The sequence below is a fragment of the Barbus barbus genome, assembly GCF_936440315.1.
Source record: "Barbus barbus genome assembly, chromosome: 26".
In the NCBI taxonomy this organism is placed as follows: Eukaryota; Metazoa; Chordata; class Actinopteri; order Cypriniformes; family Cyprinidae; genus Barbus; species Barbus barbus.
In genome coordinates, this window is record NC_136754.1 from 16,013,396 (window position 1) to 16,021,167 (window position 7,772).

Below are 7,772 nucleotides of genomic sequence, written 5' to 3' on the forward strand. Positions count from 1 at the left end.
AATGTTATGAGATTCTTGATAATTATGGTTTATTCTACAAAGTGTAATTGCACCCTTTTAGTCTCATTGTGATCTTATTTAGTGTCTGGGTAGATTGATATTCCCTTAGAACCGGCTTTTCTTACAGTAAATAAAATAAACGTTCACCATATTCTCTACAGATGGACTGTTCCATTTGTAAGATGTTTGGTATACCACTGACTCCATAATCCACCTAAAAGCCTTGCCTCTATGAAATCCATTACAAAACAATACAATCCGGATGATTTCATGCTGCATTCCCACTTGTACATTCTCATGCACTCTGGGAATTGCAACAGACTTAAGTAGTTCTGACTGGTTACTACCAGACCACAAATCTATCCACCTCTGCTTCTAGACACCAACTCTGAATGGAGTTTCAGGACCGTAGATGACTCAGAGAGGCTTGGACTGGACCAGAAAGTTTAAAGTCAAAACCAACTCATTTTGTGCTAATGATACAGTCAGCCATGCAAAAAAAGCGAATGTATAAGAAGTCTTACTCCAAAAATATTTTCTTTTGGAGTAAACAGTTGCAACCACTATAAAGCACTGTTGCTTGAACAGAACATTTTCCTTCTACTTTTATTAAGCTTGTGTCACTGGGGATCTCTCTCTATGGAGAAGAGCCTTGTGCTGCTTCTCTCTTGGTGCCAAGAGGGAGTTCGACAAGTCTGCTGTGATTGGATCTTTCTTTTTCGTCAGTCCTCCTGTGGGAGGGCCAAGCTCCTATCAGTAAAGCAGGGCACCATCTGGTGCTAGAATTATCCAGACTGAAGTGGGATAGGGGGCTCATAAGGAGAGCTAATTAATGGAAACACTGTAATGGGCAGGATGTCAGAAACGCAGTGATGCCTCCCATTCTTTGATCAATACAAATTAGTCATACATTCACTTCAAGCGCATTATAAAATGAAGAACTAAATGCCATTTAGACAGTAGATATAACTCGACACAGTATCATTATATAGCTATGAAAGTCCTGAAAGGTGTATTTTACAAACAAATGCATTTACTCAAGTCTAATGTTTCAGATCCATTTTCCTTTAATACCTAAAGTGCAGTTTGTACGAAAAAATGCTCTGAGCCGGATGAGCAGAAAATTGGTTCAAAGCAGCAGCTTTTATGAGGGAAGTGGCTTTCAAAAGTGGAAATGTTTTGATGAAGGCGTTTAATTGTGCGTGGCTGATTACTGTTGACACACTGAAGGCCTCTAGGTGTACTTATGTGGCAGAATCATTCCCGAAATATAAACTTGTGCAAAGAGGAATGTCTGCTAGAAAATGAATGTAAACTATTGGAATTACACAGAGGAAATTGTTCTCTCAATCAAATCATCTCAACTAATCACATCCACACTAACATAGCCCATTTCCATGGCCAAAAATATCATAACAAACCACAGAACAGAAACGTTATATATATCAATAAAAATACTAATTTACAGTATTTATTAAAGGTGTAATAAATAACGATACAGGAACATGACAGTTTGGTACGTACCTTGGGTTTGACGTAAAAGTTCTGTATGGTTTCAGTACAGCAGGGGGAAACATATTATATTTTTAAATATAATAATCAACACTCAACTTAAAAAAATGCACATAATGCAGTTTTGAAATTAATTTCAAATTTTAACATTTCTTGGCTATTTGTTGAAATACATTCATTTAGACAATGGCTGTCATACCTTGTTTCATAACATATTTATTTAACAATACATTAAATAATTAAGATATCAGTAACAGGTAAAATAAAATAGAATTTGTATATAGTCTAATATTTTGAGCAATGCTTGAAAGATGTGACTTTGATTCTTATCAATCAAAAGTAACAATATGTAAAAGTTTCCAGTGACGTTTCATTCGTACAGTGGATAAACCAATGCTGTATTTGTTCGGTGAAATTTGTTTTGTGAAATTTTCAGTATGAATACATGTACCGTTACAGCCCTAATATTTATCATATAATAGCAGTGAAAAAAATCCCAAATTAAGTGAAGTGGCATACTGCAAGTATGGTGACCCATACTCGGAAGTTGTGCTCTGCATTTAACCCATCCAACGTGCACACACACAGCAGTGAACACACACACACCGTGAACACACACCCGGAGCAGTGGGCAGCCATTTATGCTGCGGCGCCCGGGGAGAAGTTGGGGGTTCAGTGCCTTGCTCAAGGGCACCTCAGTCGTGGTATTGAGGGTGGAGAGACCACTGGACATTCACTCTCCCCACCTACAATCCCTGCTGGCCCTAGACTCAAACCCGCAACCTTTGGATTACGAGTCCGACTCTCTAACCATTAGGCCACGACTTCCCCCATGTAAATAGTACCATGTATGAATTCTGTATTCTAATATAATATCATGTGTGCATAATATTTTACAATTTTTCAGATTTTTTTAATTTGGTACAATTTTAAGGCAAATGCTCTGAATTATATATTTACTTTTCTTTTTTTTAGTCTTGCATACCTTGGTGTCACTTTGAAAGATGTTGCAGGCCTATTGTTTGGCTGGCTTACATGAAATAAAGTGATATCGGGAGTATGATGCCTGCCAAAACAGGATCAGACTTCAAAGCCAGCAGACAGAGAAAGCATATGAAGCTAATTTGATCTTTTATATCTTAATTTCTCACACTTTCTCCCCTGTTTTAATTGCTTTCAATTCTTTGGTAAATCCTGATGATCTCAATACGGTTTCCATAGTAACGCTATCTGCAGTGCATGAACAGGATTGTAGTTGCTGTGGGAACAGAGGTCGACTCACCTCAAAAAGAGATAGTGATTATATGCATGGAACTTCAGTCCTTTTATTATAACTTACTGAGGACACACACTCACTCACACTCACACTTGGCTACAGTGGGAAATGGCTGCAGGAGCAAGAATCTTACTCTGTAGATACTGGATATCATATTGGGCAAAATGATCCCTGCTGTGAAAGTACTGGCCATGTGGACTATACATGCTACAGCCTATATGCAGTACATTTTAAAAAAAGTAGTTGTGACTGAGACTGTACTAGTATTGGTGAGTAGGTGTAAAAAACGATCTTGTCGAGTAAGTTTTTGTCTGCACCTACACAGCTGTGCAGGTACATTTACTTGGGCTCTGGCCAGGCCTGATTCCCTCCTACAGGCCCATTCATCAGCCATCCACATGGCATAACCATCCTGTTTCTTCAAAGTCATCTGGACTGAACGCTCTATGATGTTAATCTCCAAATCCCCATATAATCGATCCAACCCACCATGTACGTTTCTCCTCCTCTTAAATAATGCAATATCTATTAAGAATTAATTTAGCCAGATTTCATTTTTCAGATTTGTGTGTTTAATATTCATAATATTGTGGTTGTGAAGATTTATTGTGTAATTAAAGATGGCAGTCTTTTGTATTGGCAATATGGAAAACCTCTTTCGCAATACACAGTATAACTCGATCATCTGTGGAAGGATAATCTGTAATTATGTACAAACCTTGTGCTTTACTATACTATAGTACTACATAGTATAGTACTATATACTCTTTTATATATAAACTATGACTTTGTATGTCCTCAGCATATTTGTCAGTAAAATTTCCCCATTAAGGCAAAATGCCTCAACTAAAAGTGCCAAAAAGTTAACAAAATTAAATACGGAATTTAGACACTGATGCATTACACTTTGTGTCAGAGTGCTGGAGCTGTTCTAGAAACAACTTTGTTGCATTCTTTCATCCTACATGTAGATTACTTTAGAAAAAAAAGGAATAGTAACTTTACATTGTAAACATATACAGTTAGGTCCATATATATTTGGACACCGGTACAATTTGTATTATTTTAGTTGCTGACCAAAACATATTTAAGTTAGAGTTATATAACGAATATGGGCTTAAAGTGCACAATCTGAACTTTAATTTGAGGGTATTCTCATTAAAATTGGAGGAAAGGTTAAAGAATTACAGCTCATTAATATGTACCTCTCCCCTTTTTCAAGGGACCATGAGTAATTGGACAGTTGACTCAAAAGCTGTTTCATGGACAGTCATGGACTATCCTTTCATCATTTCTACATCAATTAAGCAGGTAAAAGTTCTGGAGTTGATTCTATGCGTGTCATTTGCATTTGGAAACTGTTGCTCTGAACCCACATCATGAGGTCAAAGGAGTTCTCCATGCAAGTGAAACACAATTTTTAGGCATCAAAATCAAAACAAATCCATCAGAGAGATAGCAGGAACATTAGGAGTGCAAAAGAGCGCAACGGTGAGCTCAGCAACATAAAAAAGGCCTGGACATCCATGGAGGACAACAGTGGTGGATGATCGGAGGGTCCTCTCCATGGTCAAGAAAAACCCTTTCAAGACATCCAGTCAAGTGAAGAACACTCTCCAGGAGGTAGGTGTGTCACTGTTAAAGTCTACAATCAAGAGAAGACTTCACAAGAACAAATACAGAGGGTTCACCACAAGGTGCAAACAAGGCCTGATTAGACTTTGCCAAAAAAACATCTAAAAAGACAGAATCAGCCGGAGGAATTCTGAAGTGTATAGGGATATACTGTCTACCCACATTCTGCCAAATGCAGCAAAGTTGATTGGATGGTACTTCATAGTACACGTGGTCACTGACCCAAAACATACAGAAAAAGCAACCCAGGAGTTTTTGAATGTAAGATAGTAGAATATTCTGCAATGGCCAAGTCAATATATTGATTTTAACCCGATTCACTATGCATTTCACTTGCTGAAGAAAAAACTAAAGGCAGAAAGACCCACAAACAAACAACAACTGAAGTCAGCTGCAGTTAAGGCCTGGCAAAACATCACAAAGGAGGAAACCCGTGAGTTCCAGACTTAAGGCCTGCAAAGGATTCTCAACAAAATATTAAAAATGAACATTTTATTTATGATTATATTTATTTGTCCAATTACATTTGAGCCCCTGAAAATGGGAGGACTGTGTATAAAAATGGCTGTAATTCCTAAAAAACTTGTGTTATATTTTTGTTCAACCCCTTAAATTAAAGTTTAAAGTCTGCACTTCAATTTCATCTTGATTGTTTCATTTTAATTCTATTCTGGTGGCATACAGAGCCAAAATTATGAAAATTCTATCCAAATATATATATGGACCTAACTGCATACATCTGTGCTAGCTTTGTAGTTTCATTTTAATGTAGTTATTATTAATTTGGTTTTCCATAGTTAACCGAAATTGTTCTTATATTCACCAATCTAATCATAAATCACTAAAGAATATTAACTTCTCTCTAGTTCATTTAAATCTGAAATAATATTTGACCAAGGCTGTTTCTCATGTCTGAAAATGCAAATATCGGTAAAAACAATAGATATAAAATGGCACTGATAGACTGACGCTAAAAGTGTAAAATGAAGGAATTAATTTTTCTGTGTCAGAAAAAAAGAATAGATTTAGTGTGTAATAACAACTGCAATCTTATATTTCTGCTCTTATTGTAATATAATATGAAATTGGAGACAACTCCAAAAGACCTGGAATCAAACATCCCTAGTGTTTGTTCAGTTTGTAACATCTGCCTTGCCTAGAATATAACCTTCACATGAAAACTACAGTTCAGGAAGACCAAATAAAACATCTTATTCAAATAAAAACAATACATACAGTATATGTTTCTAATATCCTTCAGAAAGATAATAACCTACTCAAACATATACGAGAAAGAAAGAGAAAAGAAAAGAACAAAGTAAAATGTTCAAAGTATGAGCTGATCATTGGTTGTTCGTGGGTTATCATACTGGAACAGAGACAAAGAGATGAGTAACAACAAAAACGTCAGCACCTGCCATCTATAAACACTGCACTGGTCAAACAGGAAATTAAAAAAGCTAAGTAAACTCGGTTAATGTTAACACCAGACTCTCCCAACCAGAAATGCAAGCAATATGAAAATATTGAGCACATGTGCTTGTCACACACCAATTCAACAGTGAATTTTCCTCTTTTTTTCAGTGAATTATCTATTGGAAGACTAAAACAAGCACTCCAAGGTTGTTACACACTAAGCAAAATTATGAGTCTATTATTTGAATATCCTTTGGCACGGAGAATTCAAGGTATAGGTCAGATAGAGTGTTCTGTGCTTTGAGAATAATCTCGGTGCTGTCCTTGAATGAGCTCCAAACATGTTGCTAATTATATCTGGTATCAAAGGTCACTGGTGCAGGGGCTAAAAAAACAGAGAGAGCGAGAGCAGCAGACAGAGAATATGGCATAAAAACATAACAGCGCCTGAGCTGCAAATGAGTCTTTTACCAGAGCATTTTCGTCATGTCGGTGTCATGAATAATGAGTCTGAGGTCTGCAGGAGTGTATGGGCAGCTGTCTGATAGTCCTCTGGCAGTAACCGCTGCTGCTATTAGATGATATAAATAGTCAGTTTACAAGAAACAAAGAGAGATTTAAAAGAAGAGGGAGAGGATAGAGAAGGGAAAGATTTCCATTTAATAGGGTCTTGCTAACAAGACCTGCGTGTTCATTATTCATCCCTTATTGGGAAGTTTACATGGATCGTTTTCTTTGGCTGACAGAGGAAACAATTAGGCTAGAGGAGACAATTGATATTTAATGAGTCTTATGAGCAGAAATAAACATAAACCTACAGAGGAAGCTAAATCCTTCCCGTTAACCCAGACAACTGAACATAGCTGTATACACAGTGATTTTCAAAGTTCAACATTTCATTAAGGTGGATCATTGCTTGTGTGAAACCTTATATTATGGCTTCAAATAATTGTACACATAAGGAAACACTTTCACTTTCATTTCAAACATGATCTGTGTTGCATCAAAAATGGTTAACTGAATATCTAGGTTGACCTCTGCATCATCAGTTTTGCCCAGGGCTTGTAATCTGCTCATCACAAACATGTCCATGACTACCCTTTTGTTCTCTTCATCGCTTTCACAAAGAAACCAACAGGCTCTTTAAATGGCTGGGTCCCTTCAGATTATCCAAGCCTTAGAAAAACAAGCCCATCCTCGTGTGACCACCTGCAACCTGAATCTGCTTTACTCTGCACCATATGTTTGTGTTAGCACAGCTGGCTTTCTATGGCCAGGGATGTGCACCTCTTCTTCAAGTTGGGTCAAATCTCCTGAACCTCCAGCTGTAGCTGAACTCCACAGTGCCCATCAGCTACTGTCCTCATGTTACTGCTGCCTCATCCTCAGGCCTGAAACAACCTGATATCTGACTTTTCATATCAAAACTAAATTTTTTTTCCCCACACAGATGCAACACAGATTCAGGGGATCCGTTAGTTATCCTGCCAAAACTGTAAACCATTTGGGCCTAGAAAGCTGCACATTCTATTAAAATAAAAACAATTGCAGGAGAAATGCAATGTCAAATATTTCATTATATTATAGTACAGCAGTTAAATGTTTTCCCATAGGGAATATATTTTACATTGGACATCAAGTAGCGACCAGAAACAAACCAAAAATATATAAATATATATTTTTTTAACTTTACACTAAAAAAATACAACTTATTTTGTTAGACTATGAATGTAGAAAAAAAATGCACATTAAATAAACTAATTAAAAGTAACTTTTTAGGGTCTACGAACATAATGTGTGTTTCTTGTTAAAGCATAGTTTCTTATAATGACAAATATTTGTTATTGAGAATTAAAAGATGTTTTAGCTCTATGTAGTGTTTTAGAGAATCTTGTTGTAAAGGTTGTTGTTTCAAGTCACGATTAGAATAATT